At 39.6% G+C, this 14,108-nt stretch overlaps 1 pseudogene; it reads left to right on the top strand.

Moving 5' to 3' along the window:
- Positions 1 to 2,089: 2,089 nt before the first annotated feature.
- LOC149204395 (putative pentatricopeptide repeat-containing protein At2g01510 pseudogene) overlaps positions 2,090 to 14,108 on the top strand; it is a 74,163-nt pseudogene continuing 62,144 nt past the window's right edge.

Genomic DNA, 14,108 nt, shown 5'->3' with positions numbered 1-14,108 from the left:
GATTCACCCAGTCTTGTTCTCACGCGGTTATCTTGTAGATGCAGTCCAAGTCATCATCGTTGTCATAGTCGCACACTGGCTCAATGTAGCGCTATCCTTCTGCAAGGTCTAAAGGTACAACCACGCACAAAGACTTTTTCTCAAAAATCATCTTGCGCTTCTTTAGATTTATCGCCCCATTCATGTTAGTGGCCCAACCTATTCCTAATAGCGTGGGGTAGGGATTGTTGTCATCAACAATCTCTATCACTTCGAAATCTACTAGCGCGCTTGCTCTTTCGATATCTACTATGATTCCATGCAATCTCCCCATAGGTAGGATCTTTTGCTGGTTCTCCATTCGTAGTTGGATAGGAGACCATTGCAGTGTAGGCCTTCCCATGCGCTTCCATATCTGCTTTGGCAGGACGTTCGCATCCGATCCTAGATCCAAAATAACTTGGTCCATCTCATATTCTCCAATATGCGAGTTCAATCTCATCTCCCTTCCCATTCGCGTTGTGTGCTTTCTGAGCTTCCAGACTATGCGTGGTTCTCCTTACGCGATCCCTTCGCATCTATTTATGAGTTCCTGCAACCCCTTTACAGCCTTGCTGTCGCACAACAGCTTCATGCATGTTTCCAGGAACGTGGTGAGCATCAATGGGTCCATCTTCGGCTCCAGTCTATATTTACTTCCTGAAGTATAGGCATTAGCGAAGCTCTTCTTGGCTTCCATGAAGGTTTCCTTAGCGCACTCCAAATCAAACTTTGGTTCCTTCGTTGGAGCCTTGCGAACCTAAGTACTTTCTTCAGGTTGCTTGCCTTTGTCATCCCCTATCGTAATTCCACTTCGGAGCACAATATTTACATTAGGGTCTTCCTCATGTGGCTCAGACCTCATCATTTGCAGGTTCTGAGTCGGGGGAGGTTGGAGTGCTCCTTTATCACGCAACCTTGCTATCAGCATGGGATAATCCTCTATCTCATGATCAAACAATGTACAATACAAGCATGATGGTCGCGTTGGTTTCGTACAATCATGGGCATAATGTTCTAGCCCTTCGCAATTGTAACATATCAACTATCCGTGACCTCTTCCTGGTCCTCCTCCACCTCGGCCTCATCCGCGCCCCTGAAATCCCGTTCACACCATTCCTGTGTTCTGGTCAAGGGGCCGCGTTTCAGCTGAAATATGTAGGTAGGAGTTCGATCCATCATCAGCTCGTAACTTCTATAGGTGCACTCATCATGTCCCACTGATCTACAGAAATTACAGAAAAAATGTTGTGAATTCTGTGTGTACTTTTGCAATAAATGGCAATTATCTGTAGCATGCTTTCCTCTTATCTGACAAATCATGCACCATAGTGCAGGTGCCGTGCTCTGTCCTACTTGTGCCTTCAGTATCAATGGCAGTGTCCCTCCTCCCGCGAGGTAATTTGCAAACACCAGGCAGTGGTCCTTGTCATGTCCCTAGCCCTTGCACTTTACGCACCATACCTCATTGCACACTTCTGGGAAGGCTATCCTATCTTGTTTCAAACTCTGCATCTCCGGGCACAAGTTTTTCAACTACGCGTGAATCTGCTGAACTCCTAGGTTGGGATCTTGTATCGGGGTCTCGTGCAATCTCATCTTGACCTCCAAGGCCTCGGCCTGAGTGATTAGCCTCTGTTGCGACAGTGCGTTCCATAGATGCAGCGTTAACGATGCTACAAACCATTCATGATGTTGTCCATCTGTCAACGTCATGTTAGCTTCACGAATTGTACACTTCAGTCTCTGATCCAACTCCCAAGGGGTCTCACCTGGTAGCATTGTGATTTCCTTGAACCCAATGATCGATTGTGCCTCTAATTTTGGTCCTCTAATTTCTTTGTTTAGCACAACTTGGATATCTGTGATCCCCACATTCAGATTGTCATTTGAATTCTTAATGTACTAGGTCGACACGCAATCTTGCAGAGCACTGACAAACGTTGCCTTCTTTAGCTTCTCATCCGTGGCTCCCTACGCTTCCCATACAGCTTTTATCACGAACCAAAACTGGTCCGGATCTTCATTCCCTACTCCCTTGAACACCGTCAACTTTATCGTGCTCGCCATAATGCTTCGTGATGGTGGCAGAGGTGGTATGGGTGAAGATGGGGGTGAAGATGGTGAAGCTAGCGGTGGTCGGGGTGGGGATGGTATGTGCGGAATTCTTTGCCTTATCATATTGACCGCACTTCTTAGGGAGACCTTTGTGAGCTCTTCTTCGCCCCCTCACGGAGGTGAAATCAAGGGGCTAGTTTCTAGTTCTGTACTACCTTCATTTCTATATATTCTCCCACTTCGCGTAGCCCCAAACATCAATTTATTTGCATAACCCACTTTTCACATAGTAGCATTTTAATCCAAGTGTTCAAAGATTTAACGTACTTACCTCGCGACCCTTTGAGGAAGCGTTTTTCTTCCTCGCTATAGCTGACTGAAGTATCAACCGCGAACTTGGTGATGAATCTTCCTATGATTCAATCGAGCCAGTGATCAACAACGTGTGCGATCTTATCCTCTGATGCTTCCAATCTGTGCACCAATTCTAGAGTCCACATAATAGGTTTGCCGAGCTTAAACCTTCCTTGGTTGTCTGCTTGCTTTGCGATCCATTCAAATAGCTCAGTGGGGAAAGATGCAAAGAAAAATTCGTGGATCTCTGTATATAAGTAGTAGTCTAACCACTCTTCTTTTAATAGTCGTGGATTCTTGTTTTCCTACGCTGTGAACTCGTGAATCTTCCTATCCAACCAATCTTCAATTCCATTCTTTGTCGAATTCCAATGATACGACATCAGACACCTCTATGCAAATCCTGGTCCCGGCAATGAAACCATTTGTTGGCTTAATGGGGCCTGACCCAAGTTTGGATTTAATTAGCCAAACAAATCCCTGTACTACTGGCCCTTTAGGCAATAGTCCGCAGAGCACAGACTTAGGTCTCACTCGAAGTAGTATGGGGGGGTGTTGGAACTAGGTTTCTGCACCATTGAGATGTTAAAGAGGTTAAACTGGTCCAATGGTTAGTCCCTTCGTGTAGGTTGCTTCGCACACTTCCCAGGCCTTCACGTAGCCCTAACGATGGGTTGTGGGGCTTCCGCATTGCTAGAGCAGTGCTATGTGCTATTCCCCTAAGTCGCACCTGAGATCTTACTTATCTTCCTACACCTAGTCAATTATCTTCGCGTAAATGGATTTCTTACGTTATATTTATTTATATAACACATTCATAAGAGTTCGCACAACAAATAAGAAATACACTTGCAATTTAAACCCAATCATGCATTAAAACAGGGAAAGATGCATAGTAATATGGTAAACTTCTCTTTATTAATTATTCCAATGATTACAGACTCGACCTGCCCTGTGCACTCAACTACAGGGGTCTGTGCACTCAGCTACAAACTACTAGGCCTCTGCGCACTCAGTTGTAGAGCCTTCTCCTACTCTACAACCCAAAAACACACTTTACACTTTGACTCAGTCTTATTTCATTTGCCCCCTCTACACTTAGAGCCTCACTCTATTTATACAATCCCATGGTCCGCAGACCACGGGAAGGTCTATCAAGCTGAAATTCCATTACAAAAATGAGGGCAAACAACCCTGTGACTCTATTATAACTTCGCGCTCTGCGCCCATAATTTGCGGAGCTTTTACAAAAGACTTAGTCAAAACTTGGGCTTTAAGCCCCAAAACATGCCTTAGGGGGATTCCATGCCCAACAACGTGAAACCACTACACTACCATACAACGTGTATAAAAGTGTTATATCAACCAGTGTTTTTAGGTGTTATATTATTGCCCATATTTTGCTTCAACTAGAACCTCAATCTGGCCATTCAAACCCTTCCTCATAACCTATTTACTTCATGTATAAAAACACTTGCAACATGCTCATAGACATTCAAAGTGATTTTGGGAATCAAATATGTGTGAAAACAACATCAAACCCCTTTAGTTGCATCCATCTCTAAACCTTTATTGCCCAAATTCTTTCGAAATCGAATTTGGATCAGTATAGACTCCAAAAATGAAAAATAACCATAAAGAAATTTATATTACATTAAATATTGTACAAATTTTTCCTTTTTGGGTGTTTTTCAACAACCTTTCATATTTTGGCACTAGACACCATAAGTGGTAAACTGTATGAAAAATAGTGAAATGTATTTAAAAAAAACTGACATATTCATTGCCAAGGGTCGAACTTGTGACCATAGGTCCACAACGCATACCTTACCAACTCTACTCTATCATGTGGCTTGTTAAGCCATCTTGCATCCTTTATGATATTAAGTATGTGATGCTAATAATCAATCCATGAATGTGAACTCACTCATGCAATAAATTAAAAATGATTACCCATTGCTCTCGTGGCTTCGACTAGTACAAGACATTGGGTGACTCGCTCAAACCAGGACTTCGGGGCATAGTGGGTTTGACCCTTCAAACTATGACTCTGGGATATATATTGTGTGTTATTCACATGGATTTGGCCCATTCAAACCAATAATGTTGGATATATATTGTGCATTGCTCACATGGCTTTGGCTCATTCATAACAATCATTCAAACCAAGAGTTCACGGTATGACTATACTATTTTTTACTCTTCTGGATTTGGCTCATTCAAAAGAATCGTTCAAACTAGGACTTTTGGGTATGACTATAATTTTTTTTGCTCCTATGGCTTTGGCCCATTCAAACCATGAGTCCAATTTATGACTATACTATGCATTTCTCCCATGGATTTGTCCGATTTAAATAGGATTCTAGGTGTAGCCAAGCCATGATTATACAATGCCACATTCATCTAGAAATCCTCTAGAACAAAAACAAAATAAAAAAATAGACCTATGTGGGAGATCGAAACCAAAACCTTTTTGACGAAGATACAAGAAATTCGCTAATGAATCAAGCCTTGTGTAACCACCCCCTCTCACTTTTACTCAATTTCACTGGCGTGTTAGGGTAAACATGAGACAAAGAGTTACTATGATATGACCTGATCTCCCAATTATAGTTAAGGAAGTTGGCCCTATAGATTCACTACATACTAACAACTCACAACATCCCTCAAGGCCAAAGGACCAACCCATGTTACCAAACCCTGAGCCGACGCTGTTTTTCACTGACCTAGACTCCCAACTGCATGCATGACAAGGCCTAGGTGTGGTTATAGTCCTATAACCGTACACACAACACTATCTCCATGTGGTTATGACCTAACTTGCGGTGCAGACTCGATATCTGAGCCACCTCTCCAGACCAGCCTCCAAACCATTCCCCGAAACTACCCGAGACTTTCTAGAATCATAATTGGAATGAAAAAAAAGCTAAAAATTCAAACTTGGAGGAAGAACTTGACCTAGACTACCTAGAACATACTAAAGATTTCGTCAAACACATGGAAAACATATAATCTACAAGTCATGAATGCATATCTAATCATAAGAATCTGAGATTCATTTGAGAATCACCAAGAAGGCCTTATGCCCTCTCCACATAGTTGCAACAAAATTTATTAGTCCATACATTCATCAACCAATCAATAACTAAACAATTAATGACAAGAGCCATAGATAATACACATAATATAACCAACATATAACCAGAAAATAATTAACATAGAGACCATGACAACTCAACCATAATATCACCAACATATAATCACTACAAAGGCTCACAGATCAAAATAAGGAAATGTATCATATTAACATGTGAAAATACCAACCAAGTCAGGTACTTCCACACAGTACCCGACCATAGATTGCGCTAAACCAAATCTCTCTTTCAGCCATTCACCCCCACTCCATATTCCAAGCATGAATGTGGGATCTCATGAATAAACAAAAAAAACAAAACATGGCTTCTAGAGGCCAAACCACCTCAACCCTCAACTACATTGATTCCACCTCCACAGTTGGACATCACTAACACCAACCGGATCAGTCTCTACCCAAGTTGTCTAGGGCTTCAGGAACTAGTAACTCAACCCATATCCTTCTAGTGCTTTAGAGTGTTTTTCCAACCCGGATCTAGGGACTAGTAATTCAAACCATCAAGGGCTTCAGAGTGTTGGTCCCAACCTAGGCTCCAGGACTAGTAACTCAACCCAAGTTGTTGTAGGGATTTTAGAGTGTTTGTTCCAACCCATATCCATAACGAACATGAGAACAACACAGGAAAACAACAAGTGGGAAAACCCACAACAACATCGCTATCTAAGAAATGGAAAGGCAAGGCTAAAACCACTATTAATTGAGGAAATAATCCATGCCAATGAAAACACATAACCATAAAATCATATGCATATACCATGCAACCAGAAATACATAAGGAAATCACACATGCAACCTGTTACCTACAAATAAATCCAATTGTAGCTATTAATCAACATGTTCCCTAGCGCTTTCTACTTTCCCTTTCCTTCTTTTTCCAAATCCAATGTATGTCAACGTGCTCCAAAACTTCTCCAAGAATACTCTAAGTCTGTAAGAGTATGAGAGAATGAGGGAATAGAAGAGAGCTCCAAAACTAAAATAACAAAAGGTTTAACTGACAAATGCTAGAAATTGATCCTTAAAAGCATTTGACTCATTAAGGGTTGTATTTTCTTCATTTTTCCTTCAATTTCCCTCTTATGCAAATTTGTGTCTCTTCATCTTCCTTTTCTCCTTTTTTTCCTTTATTTCATAAATAAAATCCTAACTAATGCCTCTTTGCCTTTACCAATTCCTTTTCCAATTTCAATAGCCATTAATTAATCACTAGTGATACCCCATCACTATGTTTTGACCAATATTCAACTTGGAATATGTGTCCCGTGACCTTGGTTTTATTTTGTTTACATAGAAAATCAACTAGGGGTTGTTACAAACCCCTCCCCTTTGGGGGAACACCATCCTCAATGTTCTATGACACATATGACCAGGAAACCGCTAAAAACAAAACATACTGCCCATGGAGCTTTATAACATATCTCGATGCATTATTTACAATGAACAACTACTGCAAACCATGACCAACATAACAAACATGATAATCATACCAGTTAATGGAGCTTTATAACAGAACTCATTGTGGTATCTACAACCATACAAATATGTACATACATATACCAAAACTCATTTGTTTGAACCATCGAATAATGAAGGATACATAACCAACATCTGATCAACCATCTGCCATGTGGCTTCATTGGGACGAAAATGCTTCCACTACACTTTAACCTTCTTGATTGCTTTTTTCTGGAGCATGAGTTGTTTCTGTTGCAATATGCATTGTGGTTCCAGTTGGAATTCTCCTTCTGGATCCACCTACAATACAAACCAATCAATCACATGATCAACATCCTTCACATATTTTTTAAGTAATGAAACATGGAAAACATCATGGAATTTCATTATTGGTGGTAGTGCAAGTCTGTAGGCCACTGGTCCAATCCTCTCAAGGATATCAAAAGGCCCGCAGTATCGAGGTTCCATCTTCGAACATGATCCAATCCTCAAGGAGATCTTCTTAGGCTTTATGCACAAGTACATATGCTCCCCAACTTGAAACTCCTTAAATAACTTGTGTTGATTTGCATAACTCTTATGTCTGTCTTGTGTTGCCTTCATATTCCTCTTAATAACCTACATTTCTTGTTCCATCTCTACCAACATGTGCAGTCCAATCAATACTTTTCTCACTGGATCACTCCAGCTGATAGGAGTATTGTAACTTTTCCCATGAAGTTCCTTAAATAGACTCATCTTCAAGCACTCATGATACCCATTATTATATGCAAATTCTACTAGTGGAAGACACTCCTCCCACTTCCATTGTTGACGCATGACATACATCCTCAACATGTCCTCAAGAATATTGTTGACCCTCTTTGTATATCCATCTTTCTTAGGATGATAAGGTGTACTGAAAGCCAACTTTGTCCCCAAACCTAAAAACAACTCCTTCCAAAAATTGGAAGTGAACTTGGCATCTCTGTTGGATACAATATTCTTAGGAACACCGTGCAATCTCACTATCTCTCCGATGAACATATGAGCTACCTACTAGCTAAATTCGTAGACTTAACTACAATGAAGTGAGATACCTTACTTAACCTATCGACCACAACCATGATGGAATCATTTTGTCTCGATGTTCTTAGAAAAACTATAATGAAATCCATGGAAATGACCTCCCATTTCCATTCTAGAATCAGAATTGATTATAATAAACCACCTCGATGCTTACACTTAACTTTCACCTGTTGAAAGTCCAAACAGATAGCAACAAAGTTAGCCACCTTTTTCTTCAATTTCAGCCAATGATAGAAGTTCTTAATTGTCGTCAATGTCTTTTGATACCTTGAGTGACATGAATACAACTTAACATGAAACTCCCTCAAGATAAGCTTCTTGAGCTCACTCTCATCCGGTACATAAATCTTGTTCCTAAATCTAACCAAGCCATTTTCCATGAGGTGATACTCCTCATCCCGACCACCTTCACCCTGTTGTTGTAACATGTGCCTCAACTACTTATACAAGTCATCTTGTTGTCCTGCCTACAAGATATGCTCCTGCAAGTCTATCTCATAAGAACTCACTCCTACAATATGATTCACCTGCACTCTTCTACTAAGAGCATCTGCAATCTTGTTCTCAATTCCCTTAATATAACTGATCTCGAAGTAAAACTCACTGAGACTAGCCAACCATATAGTTTGCCTGACATTAGGATCAGGTTGGTAAAACAAATACCTAATCCCACTATGATCACCCATCAATATGAACCTCTTGCCAAGAAGATAATTTCTCCACATCTTCAAGGCATGAATGATAGTTTCCAACTCAAGATCATGAGTCACATAGTTATTCTCTTGCTTATTCAACTTCCTTGACTCATAGCATACTACTTGTCCTTCCTGCATCAGGAGTACACCAAGTCCTCTCTTGCAAGCATCTGTACATATGAAAAACTATTTGTCAGGATCTACAATCTTCAAGACTTGAGCATTTGTAAGCAAGTGCTTCAACTACTCAAAACTAGCTACACACTCCTTAGTCCATTCAAATGTCTTCCCTTTTCAATGCAAAGATGTAATAGGATAGGAAATCTGTGAGAAGTTTTTGAGGAACTGTCTTTAATAACCTGCTATTCCCATGAATGATCTAACATCATCCACATTCCTAGGAATTTCCCACTCCATGGTAGCTATGATATTTTCAGGGTCCATTGCTACGCCTTCCTTGGAAACAACATGTCCCAAGTAATGAACTTTTGTCTCAAAGAAACTGCACTTACTATGCTTGGCATACAACTAATTCTATCTCAACAATCTTAACACTTCTACTAGGTGTTTTTCATACTCTTCCTCATTCTTAGAATATTTCAATATGCCATCAATGAATACAATCACAAACTTATTCAGATAAGGATGAAACACACTTTTCATCAAACACATGAAAGTAGTTGGAGCATTAGTAAGATCAAAAGGAACCACTCATAATGTCCATACCTCGTATAGAATGTGATTTTGTATATGTCATATTCTTTGATGCGTACCTGATGATATATTTATCTCAAGTTGATCTTCGAGAACACCGTTTCTCCTTTCAACTAATCAAACAAGTCGATAATCTACGACAAAGGATACATGGTCTTGATCGTCACCTTGTTCAAATGCCTGTAGTTAATACACAACCTGAGAGTATCATCCTTCTTCTTCACGAACAATATTGGTGCACCCCAAGGTGACACACTTGCCCTAATGGATCCCTTATCAAGAATTTCCTTAAGTTGCAACTTCAATTCCACTAATTATGGAGTGCTCATCCTATAAGGTGCCTTAGATGTTGGTGTTACTTCTCACATCAACTCAATATAAAATTCCACTTTCGTATGAGGCGGTAACTCTAAAATATTTGTTGGAAATACATCTTGAAACTACTGCAAAACCATATACCTATTCAAGACTTCAACATCCTCAACATCATTTCATTTCTCACTAGAAATATGAATTGCAAACAATACACACCCTTTCCTGCTACTACGATTTTCCTGCATAGTTTTAACCATTCTCACTGACGTAGGCTTCTTCTTACCATGGAATATTATCCTCTCTCCGTTGTCATCTAAGCACTTAATAGCCTTTTCATAGCAATCTACCTTAGTCTTGTGAATGTACAACCAATCCATACCCAACATCATATTGTATGATCCCAACGGAAGCACATTTAGATGTGATGATGTAGACATATTGTTCAACTCAAATGCATAAGATCTTACCCAATGATGAACTCTTTTCTTAGTACCTATAGCCAATGACACCAATAAAGACTCTACATGCAATTCTTTATTCAAGCCACACTTATCCACCAAGTAAGGACTGATACAACTATAGTTAGATACAAGGTCAATAAAAATAGAAATAAATTGATCACAAAGCTTACATTCCATCTCGATAATAGATGCTTGATGATAATCCTGCCTATTATCCAATGATGCATAAATATGAGGAATACTACGTCCAACATTCCCAACTATTTGTGCCTCCTAAGCACTGTAAATTTGTGGTTTTCCACCCTGATGTTGCGGAAAATATCTCCTGTGATTCTCTCCACCACAAGTCTAGCACTCCAAAGCTTCCTGTCCTCACCCTTATTCTGCTCCTCATACTGAAATTCGTGTCTTTTGTCAACTACATTTAAATTCTTGTACGATGTTGTATTCTCCTTATTACCTGCATCTTGAGGTCTTCCTCACTTCTTATCCCATTTTCCCTTAGTCTTGTGATTACTTTTCCAACCTTGCTTAGGCTTCGACTTATGCTTAATTGTTCATAACAATGCTTCAACTTCCCAATTACTTCCTCTAATGTCTTAGGCTCATCATACTTAATCTGATCCTTAAATGCTAATGGAAATCCACTAACAAATCTATGAACCTTTGTCTTCTCATCCTTAATATATGGTACATACCTTAATAACTCTAAAAACTTAGTCATATACTCTTTGTCTGCCATATATCCCATTTTCAATTTGTAGAACTCCTCAGCCTTATTGTCATAGTATCTCTATGACAAATACTTCTTTTTGAAAAGTCTTTTGTACTCATGCCAACTCAACTCCTCTGTCTTGATTCCTTTGACATGCTTCACATCTTCCCATCAAATATCCACATTTTCCATGAGACTAAAAATGGATATCATGGCTTTCATGTTCTCTGTATAGTCATGAAACTCGAAGAACTTATTCATCCCAAGAAACCATGCTTCTACATCTTCTGGTTTCTTCGAATATCCATCAAAGGTAGGAGGTTTGGATTTCTTGAAATCATCCAACAAATATTGCTTCTCACTCCTCCTGTAAGGATAATAACGATGATGACCATGTTGTCTCTCTAAACTAGAACTATAATAGAACCCATAACCACTACCTCTCATGTCAAGTGTATCCATCCATCTAGAACATCTTGCCACATAATCCTTGTACGACCTATTTCCTCCATGAGACCTGCTACCATACACCCCATTAGTCCTTTCCTCATGTCCATAAATAATTTGTGGTTGTCCCTATCACTCCAAATATGATAAACTCTGAAGAACCGCTACATTAACCTCTGCTTTTTTTTTCCTATGCCCTGGCAAGTCTTTCCTATGAATGAATGATCTTGTCATTGTTTGCCTTACAACTTCTAATCTCTTCCTTTAAAATTCTTAAGGTATATGGCATGTCAGGAGAGTAATAATCTTTGTGCTTCTCATATGATCTATAAGCAGAGTCACTTGAACTGTAATCCACAATTTTTCTTGTCATCTTTGATCCTCTACTTCCTGCAAAAATACCATGTCAGATAACCAAATACAAACATAATCAAACATACCTCAATTAAGTTCAGGGGAGGCTATCTTGTCTGCATAGTCAATCCATATTAGCACAACTTATGCATTTATAATGAATCAACATATCAATAATCATAACATAACAACATCATCAGCCTCAACATGACAACACCAACTGCGACAATGACCATCACGAGAAATAACCAACATGCATGCATGAAAAACACATAGATAATCAGACATATATACATAACAATCACATCTACCCTGAGGTCCAGTGTTTCAACCTTGCTATGATACCAATTTGTAACATCGGTATCAAAGGAAAGGTAGTGGGAACGAAATTGCTCTGTTACCACCCTATAACCACTCCCTCCCACATTTACCCAATTTCACTAGCTTTCCAGTGTAAACATGAGACAAAGAGTTACTATGATATGAGTTTGTAAGAACCCCTAGTTGATTTTCTATGTAAACGAAACAAAACCAAGGTCACGGGACACGTATTCCAAGCTAAATGTTGGGCAAAACATAGTGATGGGGTATCACCGGTAATTAATTAATGGCTATGGAAATTGGAAAAGGCATTGGTAAAGGAAAATAGGCATTAATTGGTATTTTATTTATGAAATAAAGGAAAATGGGAGAGACGAAAGGTGAAGAGACACAAATTTGCATGAGAGGGAAATTGAAGGAAAATGAAGGAAAATGAAGAAAAAAGAGGTCTCAATGATAAAAGGGCTTCTAAGGATCAATTGCTAGCTTTTTTCAGTTCAGTTTTGGAGCTCCCTTCTATTCTCTTATTCTCTCATACTTTTGCACACTTATAGTATTCTTGGAGAATTCTTGGAGCACGTTGGCATACATCGAATTTGGAGAAAGAAGGAAAAGTAAAGTAGAAAACACAAGGGAATAGTGGATCAACACCTATAGCTAGATTTCTTTGTAGATAACAAGTTGCATGTGTGATTTCCTTGCTGATTTCTCAATGCATGGTATATGCATGTGATTTCCAGGTTATGTGTTGTCACTGGCATGGAGATTTTCCTAGATTGACAGTGGTTTTTGTCTTGCCTTGGCATTTCCTAGATAGCCATAGTGTTTTCCACTTGTTGGTTTTTATTAGTGCTCATGTTCCTTATGGCTGTGGGTTGGAACAAATCCTCTGGAAGCCCTAGAAAAACTTAGGTTGAGTTACTAATCCTGGAGCCTAGGTTGGGACAAACACTCTAGATCCCTTGGTGGGTTGAGTTACTAGTCCCTAGAGCTGGGTTGGACTAACGCTTTGGAGCCCTGGAAGGTTGTGGGTTGAGTTACTAGTTCCTAGAGTCCTAGATAACTTGGGTAGAGACCAATTTGGTTGGTGCTAGTCATGTCTAGCCATCGATGTGGAATCCCTTTGGTTGAGGGTTGAGGTGGTTTGGCCTCTGGAAGCCCTGGTTTTGTTTTGTTTTTGTTTATTCATGAGATCCCACATTCATGCTTGGAATATGGCGCGGTGGTGATTGGCTAAAAGAGACATTTGGTTTAGCCCAATCTATGGTCAAGTGATACGTGGAAGTCCCTAACTTGGTTGGTATTTTCATGTGTTAATATGAGACGTTTCCTTATTGTGATCTATGCACATTTGTAGTGATTATGTTAGTGGTATTATGGTTGAGTTTCCATGGTATCTATGTTGATTATTTTTGGGATATATGTTGGTTATATGATCTGTATTATCTATGGTGCTTGTCATGAATTGTTTAGTTATTGATTGGTTGATGAATGTATGGACTAATAAATGTTGTTTAGCTATGTGGAAAGGGCATAGGTCCTTCTTAGTGATTCTCAGATGAATCTCAAATTCTTATGATTATATATGATTTCATTACCTATAGCTTACATGTTTTCCATGTGTTTGACAGAATGTCCAGTGTGTTCTAGGCACTCTGGGTCAAGTTTTTCTTCCAAATTTGAATGTTTAGCTTTGTTGTCATGTCAATTATGACTTTGGAAAGTCTTAGGTAGTTCTGGGTAGTGGTCTAGAGGTTTTCCTGGAAAGGTGGCTCAAATCTCAGGACCGTACCCTTTGAACTGGGTAGTTTGGTCATAACCACATTGAGACAGTGTTGTGTATGTGGTTGGAGGCCTATAACTACACCTAGGCCTTGTTATGCATGCGGTCGGGTATCTAGGTCAATGAAAAAGAATCCCAACTTAGGGTTTGGTCACCTGGGGTGGTCCTTTGGCCTCTGAGTGTCATGTAGCCCTGA

The sequence above is a fragment of the Pinus tabuliformis genome, chromosome 1_2 (genome assembly GCF_031772625.1).
Source record: "Pinus tabuliformis cultivar Carrire ecotype Pingquan chromosome 1_2, CPIR1, whole genome shotgun sequence".
In the NCBI taxonomy this organism is placed as follows: Eukaryota; Viridiplantae; Streptophyta; class Pinopsida; order Pinales; family Pinaceae; genus Pinus; species Pinus tabuliformis.
Note: the sequence above shows the minus strand (reverse complement) of the source record. Positions and strands in the feature narration are given on the sequence as shown.